We start from the raw sequence: 14181 nt of genomic DNA on the forward strand, positions 1-14181 counted from the left end.
ATAAGAAAATTCAATTAATACACAAATATAAATATAATACATGTAATATATATGTGTATAAAAGTGTACAAAAATTGTATATATATATATTTATATATGAATTTACATATTATAATATAACGTCAAGTATAAACTTCATTTAACCAGTTAAGTGCGTTCGACGTATATACACGTTGAACCAAATCTCTACTGTGGTGCGTTTGACGTGTATACTCGTCGTGTAAAATAAAAAATAACCATTTACTATAAAAAAAACTCGAAATCTCAATAAAATATAATAAGAATATTATTTGTTGATATGTTCCCTTTATATTACCAACACGATTTCTATGTATTTTATTGATATTTATTTAATGTATTTTTATTTATAAGATGTGCCGTTTGTTCGAAAAAATGGAAAACGCAAGGAAACGCAAGGTTTTGGTTTACGACCCTGTGTGAAGTCGCATTTTGCGTAATACCGTGCACACTTTGAAACATATCACACATACATAGCTTGAAATTTTCAAAATTATTTTCTTATTTTTCTTCTTCATTCTTGCTATCATCAATTTTTCTTGTTTGTGTATTTTATTATTATGTTTTTGACAATTTTCAAGCTTTTAGTAAGAATAACGTATTTAGAAACGAATTGTTAGTTTTTGTTAACTTTGAATAAAAATGTAGTCCTTCCTTGTTTTTCGTTAAATGTATAATAATACTCTTTGCCCTGGGTGTGTTTAACGTGTATACACGTCGTCATTGCTTGTTTTTAATTCCACATCCTGTGGTGATCTTTTGAAACTAAATTCCACAGTGAACTGGTTAAATACCAATATGATAACGATGTGTTTTCACATTTAGATATGAAATTCTGTTTAAATATCATTTATTCACGTTTTAATCAAAAGAGTTTCTCTTTAATATTGAAAATTAAACAACTTTCAAGTAATATATGAATAATCGTGCTATAACGTTTGCAAATGAGCTAACTCGTATAACGAGTTATATGAATTTTTTATTTTATTTTAATTTTATTATTATTATTATTCTTTTTTGTATTATATATTGCATTTTGTACCATGTATTATATATATTTTTATTTTTACTTTTTTTATTATTTTTTGTATTTTATAATAATACTATTTATACTATTAACCCTTTGAGTGCTGAATACTTTTACCTAAAATGTTTTATACGAACAGAATAATTTATTATTAACCGGATTCTCTAATAATAAATTATATTTATTAATTAATGTTTTTGTTTTTCAATATAATTTAATTAATTAATATAAATATTAAATTACTTTATATAAATATTAACAAAAACACGTGTATGCTTCGAACGATAAGATTAGTAATTTTTATCAAATGCATATATGCACTCATAATGCATATTCATAGCACTCAAAGGGTTAATAAAATATCTAATTATAATTAAATTATTTATAAATTATTTATTTAATAATACTATTTATATTATTATATAAATAATTTTTATAATAATAATAATAATAATAATAATTTACACAGAAAAATTGAAAGGGGGTAGAATAAAAAGGTTTTTTTTTTTATTCATCCTTGACACCAAGAACTTTTCGTGTGATAAAAAAAAAATAAATAAAATGAACAAAAATTAATACGATTAAATACGATGAAAATATTTGAAGGACTATGTTAAAAGAACTGATGTCAACTATTGATGTTCGTTCAATCGATTTTACAGGTTGTAATTAACACGTTACATAGAAGAATTAAACGTGATTAAAGGAAATATCGAATATCTTTGATCTCTCACTTTATATTTTTCTCAGTCTCTTTCTTTTTCATTAGCAATCCCTTTTATTTAAAACAAAAATCAATCACTTTTACGATTAAAAATTGCAATCAACGTGATTTTCTATCAGATATTCAACGTACCCTAGTAACATTCTAGTTTTATTTAATATCAGATATACGGGCGCGAATTGATCTAATATAACCCTTTGGGTTTCTTATAATATTATAGATATATCATCAATATAAATATATTTTAAATAAAATGTATTACTTTTACATATTAATTCATATATAATTACAATAACAAATTAAATTCGTTATGTATAGATAAAAATTTTCAAATAATTCAATACTAAAGGGGGTAAATTTATTTTAAACAATTTTTTCTACTATATATAAAACTTATGAAATATTATTAAATTTAAAAAAAAAATTTATGTTAATTTTTACTACTATTACAAAATATATATATATATATATATAACAATAAATATTAATTTCACCTTTCTATTCACCCTCTCATTCAAACAATGTTTTTATGTAAATTATTTTACAAATAATAATAAAAATAATTCTAACATTAATCATAAGGTCTGAGAGGTTCACCATAAGACGTATCAATCTATCTATGGGAGTTTTATCAGTTACCTTTTGAAATTTCATAAAATTTGAATATAAAAAGAAATATATAAATATTTTATTATATAATATATTAAAATTATTATTTGAATTCAATGATATGTTGATAAGATTTCAAGGTAAAATTTTGAACACTTGGTATTATAAAGTCGAACGAATAATGGGTAGTCATTTGATCAGAATATTAGTATAATAATAACGTGAAGATATTTTCAAGCTTTGATCATGCGTGGAATGAGATGCCAAGTAGTATGATGAAGCTGATAGGTTGATTTTCTCGATTGTGAAGATATCTTTCTTTTTCCTTTTTTTTTTTTTCTTCTTCCAAACGATGAAACGGTATGAAGAAATGAATCAAATATAATGGCATATTTTTTCTTTTCTTTTCTTTCTTTTGACATCTTTCTTGAACACGTTCAATGTTGAAAAAAAAAAAAAAAAAAAGAAAAGTGGAATGATAGAGAAACATTGAAAAAAAAAAGAAAAAAATGATTAAAAATGATGAAGAATATAAATGAAAGAAATTAAAAGAAAAAAAAAATCATTGATAATTTAAAGAAAAAGTTGAATAAAAAAATTCAAAGGATTAAAAAAAAATAAAAACAAAGTATAGAAATAAAATAAATGAGTGGACAAATAAGAAGACAAATATGAAAGTAGAAAAAGAAAAAGAAGAAGAAGAAGAAGAAGAAAGAAAAATAAAATAAAATAAATTAATTGTAAGAAAAAGAAGCATAATAACAAATAACAATAACAATAAAAATAAAACTATACTATCTACACCAGGAGAAAATTAGAAAACATAAAAAGAAGAAGTAACTGGAATGATAATTAAGATCCGATGTTTATAATAAAAAAAAAAAAAACGACAAATAAAAAATTATAAAAAGTTTCTTAGAAAGATAGAAGAAAAAAAAACCCCCCAAAAAAAATATTAAAAAAAAAATAAATAAATATAACAAGAGAAGAGAATGATAATGAAGAATAAAATGTATTCTTATTCTCTCGTTTTATGTTTCAATATTTTTGTGTGTTATACATAAGATTTAAAAAATAATAGAAAAGGAAAATGTTATTACATGTAAGATAAACTACTCGTATAATTTCTAAGAAACAATTTGAATAATTCTAAGCATTTCTTCGTCAATCTGTTATAATCTAACACACACACACAATGTTCTCTTATACGCAACATTACTCAGATGATAAGAGAATATTGAAACTAGCCATATATATACGAATAATAGGAATAGACTAGAGAACTAGGATACCGGTAACATTACAACAATGTAATATATATCTATATATATGTACATCTTGTGAAGCATTTGAAACGTGTCACCTAAATAATTGGATTGCTATTTAGGACAGAAAAAGACACGTATCGTATGAAACTTACCCCAATTTCAAGGGTAGCATAATCTTGTTACGTAACTCAAACTATGGATTTATTTAAATGTTACTATATTTTCATGGTGTATACAAAGAATCATTTAATTGAGAAACAAAAATAAATACTATGGCATTTATAATATATAATATATTAAAAAAAAAATGAGTACTACTAATAAATATATAATAAATATAATATTATATTTTATTATATTATATTCCATTAAAAATAAAATAAATACTCTATGGCATTTATAATATATAATATATTCAAAAAAAAAATAAATACTACTAATAAATATAAATATAAATAATATATTATATTTAATATGTATATTATATTTATTATAGTATATAAATACTAATAAAATAATAATAATAATAATAATAATAATAATAATAATAATATATAATATTATATTTTAATATATAATATATATATCAAATTAAAATTAATATATTAATATTTAATATATAGTATATTATAAAATTAAAACTAATATACAATTATATTTAATATATAGTATATTATAAAATTAAAATTAATATATTAATATTTAATACATATAATACATATATCAAATTACAATTAATATATTAATATTTAATATATAATATATATATCAAATTAAAATTAATAAATATATGTATCAAATTAAAAAATAATGTATATAGATAGATGAAATGATAAATTGTATAAAATCATTCGAACGGAATATTCTAAAGAACATAATTAAAACCATTTTACCGAAAAATAAATACGAATCGTTAACGATCTTGTTATCTTGTTAACATTTAGGTATTCTAATAATAAATTCAAGATAACGAATAGATAAAAGAAAATAAGATACGGTTTTTGTTAAATTAGTTTCGAAATTGAAAGACGTAATAGTATAAACGAGTTACAGAAAAAAAAATAATAAGAATAGGAATAAGAATAAGAATGAGAAAAAGAAAAATAATTAGAAATTGTTAAGATAACAAACAGGAAAGATGAATTAGAGATAAACGGGTTGTTCTTGTTACTGTGGAAAATAACTTACTAATTGTTAGGATGGTTTGGCGTCATACGCTGGATTGCGAAATGGAATAGTTAGTTGGAAATTTTAATAGACTTTTAAGACAAATAATTCGAAGATAATTATCATTATCTAAGAACGAAGAACGTAAAACGAAGAAGAAGAACAAGAACAAGATAAAGAAGAAAAGAGAGAGAGAGAGAGAGAGATAGAGAGTAGGAAAATTATCAAAAGATTTAATCATTTCGACGATAAATACGATCACAAAGTTTCTCCCGTCTTTTTTTTATTTTTTTATTTTTTAAGTTATTTCTTAATCGTGATCGACCGAGTTTGGATTATTTAAAATAAGGAAAAAGAGAGAGAAAAAAAAGAACAATTAAAGAAATAAAAAGAAAAGTTAAAAAAGGGATGATTATTTATAAATATGTAATAATTTTCATCTATTTTGTTTTTTTTGTTTTTATGGAATTTTTGTTATAAGTGGCATAGTTTTGTTATAAGTGGCATATTTTAGTTTTAATAGAATGATATAATAAAATATAATATTATATTTATTATATATTTATTTTTTTAATATATTATATATTATAAATTTTTAATAGAATAATATGATTAAATATAATATTATATTTATTATATATTTATTAGTAATACTTATATTTATTTTTTATTTATTATATATTATAAATACCATAGTATTTATTTTATTTTTAATAGAATAATAATATAATAAAATAATATAATATATTATATTTATTATATATTTATTAGTAGTATTTATTTATATTTAATATATTATATATTATAAATGCCATAGTATTTATTTTAGTTTTAATAGAATAATAATAATATAATAAAATATAAAATATTATATTTATTATATATTTATTAGTAATATTTAAATTTTTTTTAATATATTATATATTATAAATTCCATAATATTTATTTTACTTTTAATAGAATAATATGATTAAATATAATATTATATTTATTATATATTTATTAGTAGTATTTATTTATTTTTAATATATTATATATTATAAATGCCATAATATTTATTTTATTTTTAATAGAATAATATGATTAAGTATAATATTATATTTCTTATATATTTATTAGTAATATTTTTTTTTTTTAAATATATTATATATTATAAATGCCATAGTATTTATCTTAGTTTTAATAGAATAGTATATTTAATTAATATATTAATTTTAATTTGATATATATATATATATATATATATATATATATATATATCTTTTTGTATTTTGTGGTGTAGTATTTATTAAAATTATTTCGCATAATTTATTGTTAATACACGTTATAAACGTATAGTTTTATTCATTCTAGTTTCGTAATATTTAACAAAAACGCAAAAACATTTCGTAGGAAAATGGTTGTTTCCTTCATTGGTTTTACACGCGTAAAAGGTAGGAGGGAAAAGGGAAAAACCGATATTTATGACATCACCATATATATTGAAAAGATATTTCGAAAAACACGATGCATAACATCAATATGTCGATTTACAAACGATGACAAATTGTGCATGAGAATGAAGCTAAAACTAGCTTGATATTTTACATTGAACAAAATTCTAGAAAATATTTCGTATTAAAAATCAGCGTAATTATTTAAAATATATACAATTGTTTATTTATTTCAATTATTTTATATATCTTTTCTATTCTTTTTTTTCTTTCTTTTCTTTTTTTTTTTTTCTAACATTTCCCATCATTTTTCTGTGACAAATAAAAGAATAATTTATGATAATAATTGAGCAATAAAAGTTTGAACTATTTTTGAATTTTATATTTCTTTTTTTGAATGTTTCGATAAATGATATTATTTAATTGGTTTGTTTTTTATTATCATTATTATTATTTTTAGGAAAATTGATTTCAATGGAAATTAAAAAGGAAAATAATTTTTATTTAACATTTTATTATTTGTTGCAATTTTTCTTTCTTATTTCTATTTCTATTTCTTTTTGAATGTTTTGATAAATGATATTATTTAATTGGTTTGTTTTTTATTATCATTATTATTATTTTTAGGAAAATTGATTTGAATGTAAATTAAAAAGAAAAATAATTTTTATTTAACATTTTATTATTTGTTGCAATTTTTCTTTTCTATTTCTATTTCTATTTCTATTTCTATTTCTTTTTGAATGTTTCGATAAATGATATTATTTAATTGGTTTGTTTTTTATTATCATTATTATTATTTTTAGGAAAATTGATTTGAATGTAAATTAAAAAGGAAAATAATTTTTATTTAACATTTTATTATTTGTTGCAATTTTTCTTTCTTATTTCTATTTTTATTTCTTTTTGAATGTTTGGATAAATGATATTATTTAATTTGCTTGTTTTTTATTATCATTATTATTATATTATTATTATTATTATTTTATTATTATAATTATTATATTATTATTATTTTTAGGAAAATTGATTTGAATGTAAATGAAAAAGAAAAATAATTTCTATTTAACATTTTATTATTTTTTGTAATATTTCTTTTCTATTTCTATTTCCTTTTAGCCTTTTTAATTTTGTTTTTATATTTGTTAGAAGAATAACAAATTATTGGAGGTGTCATCACATTTTAACATGCTTTCTTAGTTGAAAAGCTACATAATTGACGAGAAAATGACAACATCCCTAGGGTAATTCAATACGAGAGAGAAATCATGTTAAGTCGTTGAATGTTCCTAGTTAGTATACTACTATCAATCATATACTCTTGACATGTCAACACTAGTTGCAAAAATTTTTTCTTAACGTTTCTCAATACTATCACATATCGTGTTATATATTATTATTATCTCAACAAAATAAAATACAAAATACAAAAAAAATAACAAAAATACAACGAGAATTCTTTTCTAACGAAAAATAAAAAAAAAATAAAAAAACAACACCTCGTTCCGATAAACATTTTCAAAGAAATGCATAGAAGAAATAAAAAAAAAAAAAAACCAATAAATAAATTCAATGAATTCAAGAATTAAATTGAAAAAAAAAGAAACAAACAAACAAACAAAGAATAAAATAAAATAATAAAAATACTTGGCATTTTTTCAATTTTGTTTTTTTTATTTTTCTAGTTTTTTTTTTTTTTCATCCTAATCATTTGTAATATCTCAAATCGGTCAAATATTATTATTTTACCACGGTGCAGAATGACAAAAGAAAGTCAGGGAGGTTTTAATTTTTTTATTTTTATTTTATATTAAAAAAAAAAAAAAAAAAAAAAAAAAACAAAGAGAGAAAGGAGAGAGAGAGAGAAAGAGAGAGAGAGAGAGAGAGAGATAAAGAATAAAAGAAGACAATATTTTTATTTAACGTCTCTCAAACCAGTGGTGGGTTATCTTTTGAAAAAACTTTTCTTTTTTTTATTTTTTTTCCTACAAATACCGAGAATCCTCCTGTCAGGATCAGTGATACGCTTCATTGAATTTTTGATATTTCAGAAAGAGGGAAGAAATATAAAAAAAATATAAAAAAAAAGAAAAAAAAAGAAAGGGTATGTTTGTATGTGTGAGAAAGAGAAAGAAAGAAAGAAAGAAAGACAGAAAGAAATAAAGAGAACAAAAATATGAACGAAAATCGATTAAACGAAGAAACTTCACGTTTTAACAAGCTTTTCATGCATCGTTACGAAGGATCAAGGATAAAGGATGATAACTCTCATGGATGGGGAAAAAGGGAATAGCAAAGGGAGGGAGGGAGAGGAAAGGAAAAGGTGATATGCTTTGACCTGTCGAGAGAAGGGAAAAAAACAAAAAGAGCAATGACGAAGGTTGACAGGGTTGCACTTAACATAAAGTGCATTACCATTATGCATTTCCATATCTTATATAAATATATATATATATAAAATAAATATTATTATTTATAATAATGTAATTGTAATAGTTTTAGAATAAATTTAGAATATATATATATATATATATATATATATATATATATATATATATATATATATATATATATATATATATATATATATATATATATTAAAATATATAATGAAATATATTAAAATTATATAATTTTATTATATTATTAAAAAAATTTTTTTTTATAATCACATTACATTTTAATTTTATTATATAATCTAGTATATGGAATATTATATTATATTCTAATTTTATTATATAATGTAATATATAAAATATTATTATTTAATTTTATATTTATAATTTAATATATATAAAATATTATATTATTTTTTAATTTTATATATATATATATATATATATATATATATATATATATATATATATATATATATATATAATTTAATATATAATATTATATTATATTTTAATTTTACATATATTACTTAATATATAAAATAAATATTATTATTTATATTAATGTAATTATAATAATTTTATAATAAATTGAGAATAATATATATATTAAATTATATAATAAAATATATTGAAATTATATAATTTTATTATATTATAAATTTTATTTTTATTTTTATTTTTTTTTTGTAATTAAATAATTTTATTATTTTTTATTATTGTTATTTTGTTTTTTATTTTGTTATTGTATTTCTTAATGTTTGATTTTATTCGTACGAAATTAACAAAGATTCCTTACAAAACGTTAATGTAAACTCGTTCGAGTAAATTTTTGATTATAACAACGTCGAATTTAGTTCAAGTTAAATTTATAAAAGCATTCCGGAAATAATACGGTTTCACCTAGGTGCCTGATAAATATTTGGAAGTATTGTATAAAAAGCAACGACGTACAATTGTTTTACATAGTGGGTAGAGAAATCTGTGAAATTTTTCTTCTCTCTTTCTCTCTCTCTCTCTCTCTCTCTTTCTCTCTCTATTTATCTCTCTCTATTTATCTCTATCTATCTTTTAACAGTAAGTTCGATAAAGTTTATTATTTTTTCACTACGAAATCCGTTCCTGTGTTTCTTCTCGTTTGAAAATGAATGAAAAAAAAGAAAAGAAACAAATAAACCATACGTATACGTATCATTCTATATCACGTTCATTTAAAAGTTAAAAAAATAACGAGGAAATAAAAAAGTATAACGAATTGAATAAATTGAATATATATTTTTTTTTTTTGTAAATATTTTTTCCATCAGATCCGATTATTTTTAATTTTTATACATCCCCATTATATTTTTCTTTTATTTCTCTAAGGTGTGTCTTTCTTAAAAGAAAAAAAAAATATATAAAAAAGAAACAAGTCAATCATATCCTCGAATTTAATATCAAAACAATATAAATATTATTATAATTTATATATAAATAAATATATATATATATATATATTACACAACATTTATATATATGTTTTATTTATGTAATTATGTTAATATTATATTATATAATATAATATAATATAATATAATATAATATAATATAATATAATATATATATATATATATATATATATATATATATATATATATATATATATGTATATACATTATTATTTAAATTATTATAATAATAATATAATATAATATTATAATATAATATAAACATTTAATATATTATATATATATTTATTATATTTAATTTAATATATAATATATATTCTAATTTAAATTACACAATGTTAAAGTAAAAAAAAAAAAAATATCAAATATAATTTAAATAATTCTTACAAAGCAAAAAAGAAAAAAAAACAATTTATAAACAAAAAACTTGTGTGTCCAATTATGTTATTTCTGTATAATAATATTTGTTTAATTTCGCAATCAATATATTTCCTTAACAAACAAAAAATAATAAAAAAAAAACACACAAATATATAATTTATATCCCATACACTTGAAACATATTTTATAAACAAAATTAATATAATAAAACACCACCCACCTATTCACTACCTGTACCAATACACACACGTAATTCATAAAAATGTATGAGAAATAAAAAGAATAGAAAATTATTGTTTGTGCAAAAATACTTGACAAAAACGTTAATAATAATAAATCAAACACCCCATTCCTACTCTCATCCTCTTTGAGTGACCACCACGATTGCAAGTAGGTAATGCATCAAAATTATGTGAGTAAAAGCAGGTAAAATAAAATCGGAGAGGTAGGTGAGAGAAAAAAAGAAAAAGAGATAACGCAAAATGCATCTTAATTTATCATCGTATAAACCCTCCCCATCGATCCCCACTATCACCATCACTACCACCCACCCACTCACCCTCGTTTGTTACGATCGATGTGGGAAGATAAACCAGCTGACAAGTCCGACAACCATTTCGTGTCACGAATAAAACCGATCGTTCGTTCTTTACTGGCAACAACAACAATAACAACAACAACAACAAAAAATTCGATTTAATATTTATAACACGCCTATACAAGCTTGTTCAAAAGTAACACTCTATTAACGTTAATTTTATTACTATTATTATTTTATTCTAATTAAAATATAATAAAAATATAATTATTACAATTACATTAAAAAATGTATAATTAATTATTTTATTATAATTATAATTATAATATATAATTTATTAATTTAATTTATATAATAGATAATTTTCAATATATTCATTTACATTCTTAGCAATAAATAAAGATATATACAAAACTAAAGTGGGGGGGGGGTTATTGGTTCAGTTATGCTCTTTACTGTATGTTTGTTATATTTATATGTATATGTATATATATATATATATATATATATATATATATATAAAAGCACGTATATATTTTATACTATTGGTATATACCTGATCATAGATGATATGAATACAAATAGCTTTAGGACGATACATTAAATCCCCGTTGTAATTAGAAATTCATTAAAGTACTACGGATCGATATTATGAAAGCGTATTACCTGTGTTGATACAAAACAAAAAAAAAAATTAAAAACAAGAAGAAAAAGGGAGAGAAAAAAAATATGTTAATGAAGTTACCGTTTTAATCGATCCTTAGAGGAAGGGGAAGTAAATTTCCTTTTTTTCGATTATGAGTACATATATATATATGGTTTTAATATTTATATGTTGAAATGTGATTTTGAATTATTAGAACTCAATACGTAGACATAAAACATGTTTTTGCATAATATAAATAAATTCCTTCAATGAACATAAATTTTTTTCACAAAGAGACAAACCAATGGAAGAGAAGTTTTCAAAATACCATTTTTCTATTTTTAATTAAAATTTAATTTTACAAATTAAAAAAAAATAAAAAAAAGGTAGAATTAATATTCTATTTTTTAATTAAAACACATAGAACTGTAAGGTTGATTTTCTTTTTGCTTTTATTTTTAACATATATCATTATTTATTTTACCTGTATTATTAACCTATTTAAATTTATTTTATTAATATATATTTTAATTTATATCTATTATAAATATATTTATCTATATATTTATTATATATCTCTATTTATCTTGAACATATATCTAATTTAAATAATTTTCTAACTATAAAAAACAAAAAGTAATAAAATCTACAAAATTTATTATCAAAATATTATTAATCAATAAAATTATGATGGTAATTAAAACGTTGTAGGAAAACTTATTTAATTATTAATTTATGATTAATTATTTAACGAGAAATGAGAAAATTAATGAGAAAAGAAATAAAATACACAGTAAAATTATATTTTAGGAAAATAAATCATTGTAATATAATAAGACATAAAAACGAATATTATTACCAACATCTGTTGAGCACTCAACTCTCCTTCTCTTTTTGGATCTCTCAACATTGTTAAACTTAATAATAAATAATACTGAAAGAGTACAATGATACGTACGACTAAGGTTAAGTCGTTAAAGTTTACTATCCCGTAAAGGCTTATTGTCAACGATATTAAAAGAATTGATAAGTGTTCCCCATAAAAGTTAACCGAATGATCACTATGATCACCTAATAAATTATAATTTACGATTCATTTCCCTTTTCTATTTTTATTTTTATTTTTATTTTTTTTTTTTTTTTTTCCCCACCATCCCCAACCATTCATCATATTGTTTCCCACCTGTGAACCATCGTTTATTCTACTAATTTTCTTAATCTAAAAATAATTATACACAAAGAGAAAAGAAACAACAACAAAATTATTAAAAAGGTAAGATAATAAATTTTGCAGGTGTGTAAAGTAATGAAATGATAACTAATGTACGTTTTTAATGAAAACGGATTTCTATTTTATTTTTATTTTTGTGTTTTATTTTTTTTTTTTTTTTTAATAAAAACTTTGTGTTGTCAAACATATGAAACAAACTTTCAAAGAGATTGAATTATTCATTTCATTCGAGAGTGTTTGATAAACAGCAATGCATTCGTATATTTTTGAAAATTATCCACACGGTATAATAATATTCGTATAATAGAAAATTCATGTATGTTTAATTAAAAATTTTATTATTATCTCTCATTTTTTTCTTGTTTTTTTTAATTAACAATCACCATTCATCCTTTCGATGGTGACACAAAGTTAATTTTTATATTCTGTTCAAACACATACACACATATATATTAATTAAGCGTCAAATATATAATAATATAATTAAAAAATAAATAAAGTTTAAATAATTGTAATGGATTACAATTTGTTTTGTTGAAACATGTTGAAACAAATAATAATTAACGTATACGAATAAATAATTTCTATCTATCTATCTATCTTGTTCAAGATGGATACAATTTTATTTTCAATATAACAAACCGTCCCCAACCCCCACCCCCACACCCCTCATATGAAAATGAAACCACAAATAATATGTAATGGATTTAATGATAAATGTATTACTGTTGTTGTCATCTCTGTAGCTTTACATTATTATTCTGTGTTATGATCCTTTGACAACGTTCAATGTGTATGATTATTGCAAAAAGTTACATTTTAATTCTACTGAAATATTCTATAGACTAATAGAAAGAATATTCCTTTGATAAAAAATTTACAACGTAATATTCCAATTGGATTAAAATGTTTCATCGGAAATGGTTTGTTTTTTCAAATCGTAAAATAAGAATATGAAATATGGATATATTCGTTTGACTTTTTGACATTAAAATACGAAGAAACTTATTCCCCAACCAATTATATAATAAATAACGAATAATAATAATAATAATAATAATAATAATAATAATAATAATAATAATGATATTATAATGGTAACAGTTATAATAATTGAAAAATAAAGTGACAATAATAATGATTTTCAAAATCATTTTTAAAAAAAGGGTTTGTATAAAATATTGGTGCATTAAAATACGAAGAAACTTATTCCCCAATTAAATATATAATATATAGCAAATAATAATAATAATAATAATGATATTATAATGGTAACAGTTATAATAATTGAAAAA

At 20.1% G+C, this 14181-nt stretch overlaps 1 protein-coding gene across 3 annotated transcripts in view; it reads right to left on the reverse strand.

The window, feature by feature from the left end:
* LOC107066912 (uncharacterized) overlaps positions 1 to 14181 on the reverse strand; it is a 92488-nt gene that overhangs the window by 56656 nt on the left and 21651 nt on the right. The gene's annotated exons all lie outside the window — the stretch shown is intronic.

The sequence above is a fragment of the Polistes dominula genome, unplaced genomic scaffold, assembly GCF_049000335.1.
Source record: "Polistes dominula isolate Pdom_NZ unplaced genomic scaffold, Pdom_raw_medaka contig_28, whole genome shotgun sequence".
In the NCBI taxonomy this organism is placed as follows: domain Eukaryota; kingdom Metazoa; phylum Arthropoda; class Insecta; order Hymenoptera; family Vespidae; genus Polistes; species Polistes dominula.